The following is a 12638-nucleotide window of genomic DNA, read 5'->3' on the forward strand; positions in this document are numbered from 1 at the left end:
TTATTTATTTAGCAAATAAAAACAACAACAACAAAAATCTTTCTTAATTTAAAACTTGTATCCTCCCCTCCAAGGAAACACGGTGCTGAAGCACACGGAAGAACAAAGTGGTAAACCTAGAAATACTGACAATGCAATAGTATCAGTATATTCACAGACAAATTAATTCTTTAGCTTTAGTCATTAGGTCAGCGAGTAAAACAGACACGACTTAGGCAGTACATTTGAGAAGCACCTCAAGAGCTGACAGGCATCATTCTCAAGAAATAATTCCAGAAAGACTTTAAATGCTTGCTAGCACACAGTGTTCCTTAAAAATATATCCAGGATCTGTTTCTGAAGGTGTCTGATTCCCAACTCACAATCTATTTCTGTGACATGGATGGTGGATCATATTTTTTTTCAAAGGAATGAAAGAACCAGAAGATAATTTTAATTAATAAGATTAGAAGAGGTTATGCCATTTAGTAACAGAGAAGTGTTTTAAGTTACATAAAAAAAAAAAAACCCATTTCTAAAAGACATGGTGAGAAATAGTAGAGGTACACAGAATACCAAGAGTGCCAAACATTGACAAAAACCATACATTACAAAAGTCTTCAGAATGGTATGAAGAAAATGAAGTGTTAGATTATTTTGCTGTGTCAGAAAAGAAGTGCTCAAAAACCAACAAAGCAATGAAATGCAGGTTTTAATAATTACATAGTCTGGCTCTGACCCAGAACTACTTTTAAGTATTTCAGGTATCTGATCTTGTCTTATAGGACTCCGGGGAGGAAAATCTCTACAAAGCACTCAACTAACAAAGTGAAAATGTAAACCAGAAATTCTCGTTCCTCCTATCCAGAAGCACAATACTACACACTTATTAATATTTTAAAATAATCTCTCCCATGCTAAATAAGACTTAAAGCATCACCTCTACCCTCCCTTGATCTTCCAGCTTCTTATCAGAACCAAGAGAATAAAAATACCTTTCTCAGCATTTTGCTATTATTCTTCTAGACAAAGCATTTTATATACTAAAAAAAAAAAAAAAAATTAGCTTGGTTCTGCAAGAACCAACCAATAATAATGCAAATGATAAATTTGCAGCCAGACACCTTAAGCCAGGATTATACCGACCTCAAGATGACCGCAGAACAGCATATAAAAAGTACATTTCACAGCCACTTAAACAAGACAATGTTTCTTGAGAACGAGCACCAGAGATAAACACATTGCCACCACAAGTTACCACGCACTGAATAATTTTTAGGCACATATAAAGGCCATATATTGTGTCAAGGAAGGTTCCAGGCACTCCACAGAACTCCATCAGTTCCAGCGGACTAACAAAGAGGTATTCAAGAAATACTCCCCTGCAGAAAATCACGTTTTCCAGAAAATGAGTGGAGTCCCACTTTTTTTCCCCATGAAATATAGGTAACTGGGTCTCATCGTCTGCACATGAGACTCAGGACAAGTGTCACCCTATTGCTGCCTTGAGTAAAAATAACATGAGATAATAAACCCAATTTATATCCATTCAAAGAGAAAGTTAACAAAAACATTATGTGGAGAACTAAGGCCAGAGGGACAGGAAAACACCCTCTGCAGATTTGTGTCTTATTACAGGAAAATAAGACTGGAATAAGAAAGAGGTTTGGCTTAGAATTCTCTTTCATATTTCAGTGAAAAGACTTACTGGCTGCCCAGAACTTACAAGGTGTTTACAGACCTGGCACAGAGCTTTTTACATTATTAAAAGCCAGGCATTACACAACAGAAAAGCAATGTCTGCCTTGTATTTTTGTGTCACTCCTCCCCACCCTAGAAAAAACCAAAACAAAACACAAAGGGAGACTGATATGAAATATCCACTGACGTTTTTAGGTCAGCACACTTTCACAACGTCTGTATAATATTCTGATGCAACAAAAATAGTCAATCACTGCAATTTTCTGCCAGGAAAGCATGCTTTTCCAGAATGGCCAACCCTAATGGGTTCAATTACAATACAAATCACAAAATATAAGAGCATTTGGTTCTCAGTGTCTTTTTCAACAGTAGATGCTATCACATCACTGGAAATGACAAATTCCACTCTCTACATAAACGTTTCATACATGAGTTCAAAAGTCTGCAGTGCCTTCCTCCCTTCACTACCACTGTACCTCTGAAATCAAAAAGTAACTCACATTTCAGACATAATATGCAAAAAATATATCCCTGCAGTCATAGTGAAGATTTGCCATCATAAAGCTGATTACAGTGACAATTACACTGAATGTGGATCATTACAAGGCGTAATATCACAAGCTTTTAAAGTCAGCTGGCAACATCACACCAAATGCCTCTCAAAAATCAGATTTCAAGTGTTAGTGTCCTTGAAATGCATATGAAATTTGCTCATGGACTGAAAGTGTCTCCTAAAACTATAGCTGTATATAGTATAGCTGTATCTTAAGGACACATGGGGCACAGACTCTGAGCTTCAGTCAGGTCTCCTTCATTTTTCACACAGTGGCGCTCCAAAACCTGCTGCAGATAAAAGTTCTCATGAACCTCCTTCTTTCCAAACCTGCGCTCCCCTGTTGGCAACACCCTCAGCAGCCTTGGCTTACAGTACAGGATGTATATACTGGGCTTAATTGTGCCTAACAATTGTCTTGGCCAGTGGAAGACATTTTCAGATGGGAAATGTGCATGAACATCTGTTACATCTCCCTCTGCCTGATTTTAACTGTTCCTTCACGGAGGAAGGCATAAAAATAAAAACATTCATCTCTGCAGTAAAAAGACCGTGTACTCACTTCAGTCAATCCAGCACAGTATGTCAGCTAAAAATGGGAGAATCCTGCAATAGGTGGATTCATTTCCTGTAACAGCAGCATTTGAAAGGTTTGAGTGGGTTTCAACAACTTCAATCTACAAAATAAGTCACCCCAGGAGCCAGTGAGGACACTTTCCCAGGACACACTGACCAGTGCTATAATGAAACTGATCCATCTATTTCTTTTCTTACAGAATGATCAGTTTTGAAAAATTTCTTTGGATATCAACAATTTCAGGTAACCTTTAGAAGTATTCAGAAATACATCCTTACAGGCAATGCTTGCCTTCATTTTATATTTAATATTCTCAACAAGTAAACAAACTTGGAACTACACTGAGTCATTTCTGCACACACTTTTTTAAAATGAATAGGAAACATCACAACTAACTTGATAGGGGAAAATCGAGTAGAAAGAACAATTTGCCAAAGACTGGCTGCTATCTTTGGCAAACTGGTGGTCCTAACCCCAGCTGCTATACTTTAGCTGGCCTCAAATCCTCTTGTATTTGGGTAGCAAAAGTGAAACATATTTCTGTTTTAAATGAAAAGAGAAGACAAAGAGAACATGGAAGACAGCTTTTTAAGAGTTGGTGACAGTTTAAGGTAGTTTCAGGATTTCAAGTTTGCTTGTTTCTGGTTTCAGGCATAAGGCCAAAAAAGAGAGAGAAACCCACCCCCCATCTAAGTGTCTGGATGTAAGAGCTTTTAAAAAGTAATAATCAAAAGCGTAATTTATTCCTGTGTTGCAGAAGGAGGGGTTGCTCCAATTACATTTCATTTCCCTCAGTGAGAGGAAAGCTGGTGCTCTGTTTTCCATGTTCATCTCAGAGCAGACTCTTGCATGACATGTCACAACACAACACGTTAGATTGTTCATTCTCCTGCTTCTATCTCAGGACAGGGTAGAAAAGACTGTTGCACTTCTGAAAGAAACCTTCCTCGGAATGAAGAGCAGACAGTGAAGCCATGCTCTCTATAGCATGGACCTGAACAGACAGCTTTCCAATACAGCACTTTCCAGGTACCACAAACTTAAAAACCACTCAGTAGTAATTAGTTGCTAAAATGCATAACAAAGTATAAATTTAAGATCCTGAGGATCAGACCATTTCAATTATGGCTCAGCCTCTATAGAATCAAATTTTGTTGAGATTCTGTTAACAACACTCATGGCTTTCTTAAGAATTTGCCTTTTCTGGTTTTTGTATACAAACAGCCAGAATCCTCTTCCGTCTTGGTGGCTTTTGATGGCTCTAAAGAGTTTTCATGTTTTTGGGGATTTCTTGCTTCGTTGTTTTTTTCTTTTAATAACTGAAAATATTTTCATTTTAATCACATATTGAAATGTAGTTGTAGAGGTTTACTTTCTCTCTGTACCTCCATTGTTAGCAAGATGAAAATTCATTTAGAAAATTTATTCATATAGCATTTTTCAGTACAATTCCAAGTCAAAGAGAAAGAAAACCTAACAAAAGTGAGCTTATTCCATTAAAAACAGGCTTTTCTGTATTTCTTAATTTCTTAACAAAAAAAATTTCTGTATTTCTTAATTTTTGCATAAGCAAGATTGAATAAATCAGAGAAAAAACCAAAAACTAAACAGGTGATCAAGCACTAAACCAAATCTCACAAAACATAACATCAACACAAATCCTGTACACTTAAAATACGTGTCCAACACTTAGAGAATAAGGGACCATTTTGCATAGAGGGTAAACACCTTCAAACTTGCTTGCACATATCTGAAGCAGGTCCCACCACACAGACCCTGTTCAGCATCCAGCTGAGCTGAGTCCCCTGAGCTGCACTGACAGAGCAAAGTTATCACCAGAGAGTAGCAAAGGACTTCTCAGGTTTGCTAATTCAGTCAAGTCAGCATCACACTGAGGCTAGGAGGGAAAGAAAGAATGATTCATTCTGTATTATTATCTCCAGGATCATTCACAAATGCAGGAAGATGTGCTTTCCCTCACCTCTAGCCACTTTTTATTTCTCAACTAAATGTCATCTTGCTTTTAACCAACTACAGGGCTACAGCTTTTAAAAATCCTGACTGTTGTTGTCTAAACCTGTTCTTACTATTCTCTTTGGAATAATCACCCTTGTTTAAGTTCTGATTTAACATAATTCTAAGGTTTTGTCTAGAATGGAAGTAAAATGTTTGGAAATTTCCTTTTTTCTCTTTCTTGGTTTCAAGTGTCAATATGATTTGTTCTCAAAGTGTTTGAAACATGCTCCTATTCAGTACCACTGTCAGTGCAAATAAAGACAGCTGATGTGTACCTGCACAGCTGCTGGTAATTTACAGAGAAACCCTTGTATTTGCATTTTGGCAGCACTCTCTTGCCTGGGTTGGATGTTTTGAAGCTTACATGTCTAAAGATGTCTGGAGATGCATTTTACTGAATCTGCTATACATTAAAATGGTACAGAGAAAGCAAACTGTCACAGACATTTATCATAGTAAACCAATATATAAACAACCTGCCATTTTCTCCTCCATGACTTTTAAATGCTACTAATTAACAAATAGGAAGGCACTACATGCTTTGGAATAATATGGGGCAAAATGTGGACAGAGACATAACAAAAGTGTACTTCCAGCTCTCGAAGATGAAAAAGCCTTGGGGTAATAAGCATTACATCATATTTACTCCCTCAGAATTAAAAAAAAAAACAACCCAATATAAAATCAGTATAGTTCAGATCAGTTCGCGGCTTTGAGTACTTTTAGCTGTAGTTGCTTTTACAGAAGGAGACTTCTCAAACTCTGAATAACTTTCCTTGATGAATAACATTGCCTGAAATGCACCATGTTTCACTTAGTTCAAGGCCTCATAAAATGAGAACATGAACCATTCTGACTCGTGAATATACAGGCAAGAGACTTCTACTTTCCTCTCAGCTTGGTTGGCAACAAAACCATATGTAGATTTAAAAAAGAAATTCCATTCTTTACTGATTAATTAAACCCATCAGAATTGGAGGACTAAGTCATTCTCCAAGCTCTCTAGCTCATGTATCTGTCCCCCAGAGAAAGAAGAGGAACCAAGAAATCAGAATTTACCCTAATCCAAAATAATCTGAGTCTTGTGAAACACAGGTAGAAAGTCTGACACAGAAAATTTACCTGGTTCAATTCCCAATTATCTATTTACAGTGTTCATGATCTGTCACTACACTAAAAAAAACACCAAAATTTTCCAAATTATCTGTGATATCTGACTGTCAAATATTTGCCAGGTGTGGTTCCACCACCCTAAGGTAGTAATAGAGCAGTTAAATGCAATTCCCAATTAGTTCAGGTGAAAGTACTTATATTTGAAACAATTACGTCCTTACCATATTTTTTGCACAACCTGATCTACTGAAATAGACATTTCATATGTTTTTACAACACCCTCCTTGAAACCAGGTCTGAGCAAACAGTTACCAGCACACCTCAGTTAAAAAAAGCAAGCAAGCAAACAGGCCAAAAGATGTATTTGAACTGGGTTTCTAGCATTAGCTTCTAGAACATAAGATAACTCATCCGAGGGTAAATAGGTGAAATATTCAAGCAAACTCCATTAAAATGATTGTTCTATATTTAGATGTACAAGCATATTTTTATATCAGTTGTGAATCATTCTAGTGAAAGCGAAAGAACTTCAAAGTTGTATCTCCTGTCATTATCTGGCCATCAGAAGTTTTATTACTGATGATTATGCATGAGTCAGAAGAGAGAAAAAAATCAGCTGAAATTCCAGATCCTTGGAAACAGCACTATCAGCTTGATGGCTCCTAGCTGGAGGAGCCAAATTAAACAATCTGCTTTTACAGAGAATCCAAATCTTAAAAGCTTTGTCTTATTTAGGGGACAAAAAAATAAATAGAACTTACCCTAATGAAAACTATTCCATCTCTAGAAATTTGAGTTTGTAGGAAAAAAAAATAAATATGTAGGAGAAAAAAAACCCACTTTCTTGTATTCCACTTGAAAACCCCTGCAGTCAGAAAGGCGCAGATTTACCCAGTTTTTGCCATACTAAAACACTCTATTGGGGTGTATTTTCCAACACATGAGCTAGTGACCGTAACTATAGATCATCATGTCTAAAATTCACTAATACTGATGTTACATGCAAAAGTGGAAAAGGAAAAAATTCTGCCTGTTGAGTGTCAGATGAAATCTGGCAGATGAAAAACGCCCTAACTATAACACAGCATTGACTGAGTTGACAGGATAAGGGTGAAAAAGGTAATGCAGTGTTGCCTTAGTCATTGGAATTATGTCACCCATTGATTTCGGGAAGAACGGCCAGTGAGAAAAAATTATGCAGATGGGAGGGCAGAATAACAACTTGTCTCTTAGCTGAACTAAAAGCATTTAGATAAGCTATTCTTCTTATGACAAATTGTCTTTTTGGTCAATGGGGAAGACATTCTATGTCATTACCCTCCCTCTTGTCCCTGTGGGTTCACTCACCAGGTATCTGATGAGATCCGCACTTATTAGCACGAAATAAAGGCAAGTTAAAAGAAAATAAACTCTTGCAACAGCAATAACCAAATACTTTCAAGCTGTCTGCAGCCTCTTGAGCAGCTGGCAGGTTTCACTAACAACGCTTATTGGCTACACTGCTTGTTCCGTGGATTAAAAGGAAAAGCAATTTAATCCAAAGTTGTATGGAGAAGATCATCTCGAGTGCCATCAAAACGCACATACAGGACAACGAAGCCATCAGGCTCAGCCACCCCAGGTTTAAAAAGGCAGGTCCTGCTTCACTGACCTGATCTCCTCCTAAGGCAACCTGCTTAATGGATGAGGGAAAGGCACTGGATGTGCCTACCCGACATCATTTCCCACAGAACTGTCCTGGAAACTGGCTGCTCACGGCTTGGATGGGTGCAGTGTTCTCTGTGTGAGAACTGGGTGATGGCCAGGCCCAGAGCGGGCAGTGGAATCGCCTCCAGCTGGGGCAGGTCACCAGCGGGGATTCCCCAGGGCTCAGTACTGGGACAAGCTCTGTTTAGTATCTTTATCCATGATCTCGACAAAGGGATTCAATGTCCCCTCAGTAAGTTTGTGGATGACACTAAGGACCTGCTGGAGGGCAGGAAGGCTCTGCAGAGGGCCCTGACCAGGCTGGATGGCTGGGCCAAGAGCAGTGGCCAGCGGAGCAAGAGGCCCAAGTCCTCTTTGGCTACCAAGGCCAGGTGCTGCCCTTTGGCCACCAGAAGCCCCTGCAGCTGCAGGCTGGGGCAGAGTGGCTGCAAAGGGGACCCAGCAGGAAAGGCCCTGGGGTGCTGAACATGATCCAGTGTGTGGCCATGACATCTGGCTTCTATCAGCCACAGTGTGGCCAGCAGGACCAGGGCAGTGACTGACCCTCTGTGCTGGGCACTACTCAGGCCACACCTCAAATCCTGGGGTCACTTTTGGGCCCTGCATGACAAGAAGGACATTGAGGGGCTGGAGCACGTCCAGGCAAGGGAACAGAGCCGGGGAAGGGGCTGGAGCCCCAGAAGCAGCAGGGGCTCAGCCTGGAGAACAGGAGGCTCAGGGGGGACCTTCTCATTCTCTACTGACAGGAGGTTGTAGCCAGGTGGGGGTCGGGCTCTGCTCCCAAGCAACAGAACAAGAGGAAATGGCTTCAAGTTGTACCAGGGGAGATTTAAATTGGATGTTAGAGAGGGGTTGTCAAGCACTGGAACAGGCTGCCCAGGGAAATGGCTGAATCATCATCCCCGGAGGTATCTAAAAAGGGTAAATTAAAAATTAAGCATAGATGTGGCACTTAAGGCCATGTTTAATGTTGCACTTGGCAGTGCTGGGTTAACAGTCAGACTTGATAATCCTAAAAGGTCTTTTCCAAGAAACAGTTCTATGATTCCATGATTTCCAGACATTTAAACATTGCTTACAAAAATTTTCAGTTATCAAAATAATACGGACTATATACATCACTAACACCACATGTTACATGTGCTAAAAGCACTTTTGATACAAAAGGGAGAAAAAGTTTGCAACTCTCAGACTGAGAGGAGAAATGTTAGATGTGCTCTCTCAAAACCGAGACAAGATGAAAAGTGATTGCAATAGTAAAACATATTCATCCTCCACTCACAAAGCACTGGGAGTACAGTACTAGTAACAAGAGAGACAGAACAACACAATCAAGCCAGAATAAATCTGTATTTAAGCTAAATCGTCTACTTACTGGATTTCAAATAGGCAATTCAGCCAGTGTAAACAAAAATGACACTCTGCTTTCCACCAGATCATAATCTAAAACCAACAGAAACAACCATACACCACTTCAGGCAACACTGGAAGAAGTAAAACCTCTCCTCATTACTATTTCAAATGTATTATTCAAATAGAACCTACCAAGTCACAAAAGCCTTTTTCATGTAAGGTGGCACAACAAATCCATAACATTCCCCAAGACTGGATTGCTGGAACACAAGTGTGATTTTGCAGGTATCTTAACACTCTAACACCTACAAGTACTCAGAATGTACCCACTGCTAGCACTTCCCAACACGGCACTAAAACAAGGATTTTCCAGATGGGTAAAGTGATGGCACCGTGATGAAGTCTGCACCACAACTTTTCACAGCATATTCTAGGCAATTCTCTCAGCCCTAAAATAAAATGGAACAGTCTCCAGATTATGAGTTTTTCAGTTGTCAGTCAAACACACTGGTTAACCAGTTATGGAAAATCAGATGCACAGGGGGAAAAAAAAAAATCTAAGCTTAGGAATTATGTACTTAAAAGTACAGTAATTCCCAATATATTGAAATAGTTAATCACCAGCCTATTTTCTATTTTCTTCTCCAACCACTACAATCCTTTACCACTACATAAATAAATAAGCAAATAAAATCAGAAAATAAAAGCTTTTAGCTTAGTTATCTGAATTCTTTAACAATGAACACAAGCTTAAACCCTCCGAACTCTTAGAATTTTTCTGGTCACTATGTTAAAATAAAAGCGTATTTAAAAAAAATACAGACCATATTCATAAATAATCCCATCTTTATAATCTTATATATACAAGTTCCACGTTCTCTGTTAAATAGAACTCTGTCCTAGAGCTTTCCAGTAGTTTACTGAAAAATCTAAGCAATTTCAACTTTAATAACTTCTATAATAATGCCTATGAGCTCCTCTTTCTCTGCTAAATGGAAATGAAGCTACCTAACCCAGCCACATAATAAAAAAAGTAGCATCCATTATTAAAATGTCATATATTGCATGTGTGTTTTCAAAATATTTTATTGTAAATTTAGCATTCCAAATAACCAGAGCAACTACAAACATTTGATATATCCGAAACACTCAGAGCCATGAAGGATGGAGCTAATATGACCTCTCCGATATTATTTAACAAAACATACTATTCTCTGACTTGTGAGAGAGTGCAGCCTTAGAAACCACTTTGTAACTTAACGATAACTGGAGCTTGGTTTGGCATTTATTCTAAGAACTTGTAAGATGGTACAGGAGCACACAGCCACTCGTCCATGCTCCACACCCCGGCCAAGGCAGATGGACCTTCGCCATCCGACACCTCCTGACTCCTCTGCTTATCCGGACATAAGGGCTCCCCCTTGGGAATCAAATGACTCAACTGGGATGGGGACCAAGGGCAGGATAAGCAATCTCTTACTGGATTGACACTTTATCCTAGATGGCATTTTTTTTATTTCCCTTGCCAGGAGAAGCAGCAGGACAGTTTTGTGGGACTTGCTGCCCTCAGCACACGCAGTGGCTGCACTGCAGTCCCTGCCTGGGTCCTCGTGGCAGTGGAGCTGTGACAGCCCGTGAAGCTACCAGTGGGTCTTTTGTGCCAAGGCAGAAAATCTCTCCCAACCCACAGGAGTCATGAAACTATTTACGTATTATTTGTACTTGCATGGGATTTTTTTTTTCCCCCTTCAAATAGTTTTACCCAGGAGAAGGAAGGAAGAGGGAAAGATATTTTCTCATTTTAAAATGTGCTACTAAGTCATAGGCCACCATTCTAATAAGTTTAAGGTATATTTCCTTACTGGAAAATAAGTTTTCATGTATATTTAACATAATTTGATACACTTTAACATCTCTGTAACCCAGGACCTTCTGTCTCTCCAAGAACACAAGCACTTCACTTTCCATCATCTCACTCCAACTCATCATCTCAGTAAAAGGAATACAAATCTCCTTAATAGAACACATGCAATTAGGAAAATGCGCATGGCTGCTTGTATAAGGTGTGTCCAGAGAGGTACCCACAGCACCACCCTTTTTCTGTTTGTCTCAGGTTTCACACATTCCACTGCTCCAACAAGAGGGTGTGACAGAAGCAAGCAGAGGATGCACAGCAGGGTTTACTGATGAATTTAGGAGAGGCTGGAGCAGTGGACTGCATATACACAGCATTAAGTAAAATAACACACAGCACTTGAAGGTGCAGGACCTCTGAAGACAAACTTTGCTCCACAGAGATCTCTCTTGCTCAACCATGCACAAACCACAAAAAAGCCTCCCAAAATAGTCCCCCAAATCTCTAGGCAATACTCTACACACTGCTTTCATACGCAATCTTAGAATAAACCCAGTTGGAAATCATGAGGAATCCCTGATCAAAGGTACATCTATTTTCTGTAGAAATCCATGTAAATAAATAAATTGGCATCTTATAAGACTATATAATGTTAAAATTGCTTCATATTCAAAAATAGTTCAGGGTTGTGGTTCTGGACCTGCAACCCAGAAAAAAACATTTATATAATCAGTTTATCAAGGCATATTTTTGAAGAAAATTTCCATTAAAGTTCTGAATGTTATGTAATTACTGCTTAGAAGAGGATGATACAAATATTCCTATCAAATGTCCTTTGCATTATTTATTTTGGATACTTACATTTACTCCAAGAGAAAAACAATAAGCATTCTGGTGTCATAAGCTGACCAGAGATACTGTAAATGCAGGCAAAATCTTGGGGGACAAATTGGTGAGAGCATTTAATGCTGTAATTCACTCTTTAGGACAATAACTCAAATGCGTGCTTTGTTTCCAAAATGCCATTTTCAGGTTTGACATCAGTCTCTTGAAAAGACAAGAGACTAGAGAAGTATTCATACAAAGAACACTTTTCAACTGCCTCTGTACTACATATTTTGGGGTTTTTTTCAGCAGTTCTTATTGCTTGACTGTTTTAGATCTATGCTAAAGGAGTAACACAGGCCTGGATCTATCTTTCTAAGGAAAGAATGAAGAGGAAAAAGATTGAAATAAGGCATCTCAAATTTTCAAAGGGCCCTTTCTTCTAATCTGTCTGCTTGGATAATGTGTCCAGAGTGGCATTTTATAATGACAGCAACTTTCCAACAAATCAATAGTTATTTAATTCCCAACAAGCTCTCGAGTCCATTAAACCTGATTACATTCACCCATTTCAGTTGGGTGCAGTTATTTTTCCTACACCGGCACTTAATCTATAACAGGAACTTATGAGAACTTTCAAAAGCAATTTCAACATCAATCAGCATAGACTGAAAGGCACGATTTGCTTGTAATTATTTATTGGACAGGATGGCAGAGGGTCTGAGTGAGCTCCAGAGTCCGACCTTCACCCCCAAATTCTAATGGATATGAAGGCCTGCCTGATGTGTCTCACTGCATGAAAAGCAGCCTTAGCTTGTGTGTTCCACAAGACACAGTTTCCCAATACCTGATAATGGCCACTGTGCAATGCTATATTTCTATTTTAGACAGATGTGTCTGATATTAAGCCTAAAGTGAAGAACACAACCCACAGTCTTCTATTACTGAAGGGACCTATA

General features: G+C 39.0%; 1 protein-coding gene across 30 annotated transcripts in view; it reads right to left on the reverse strand.

Annotated features, from left to right (window-relative positions):
* Positions 1-12638, reverse strand: part of RBFOX1 (RNA binding fox-1 homolog 1) — a 1117054-nt gene that overhangs the window by 226139 nt on the left and 878277 nt on the right. The gene's annotated exons all lie outside the window — the stretch shown is intronic.

The sequence above is a fragment of the Corvus moneduloides genome, chromosome 16, assembly GCF_009650955.1.
Source record: "Corvus moneduloides isolate bCorMon1 chromosome 16, bCorMon1.pri, whole genome shotgun sequence".
In the NCBI taxonomy this organism is placed as follows: domain Eukaryota; kingdom Metazoa; phylum Chordata; class Aves; order Passeriformes; family Corvidae; genus Corvus; species Corvus moneduloides.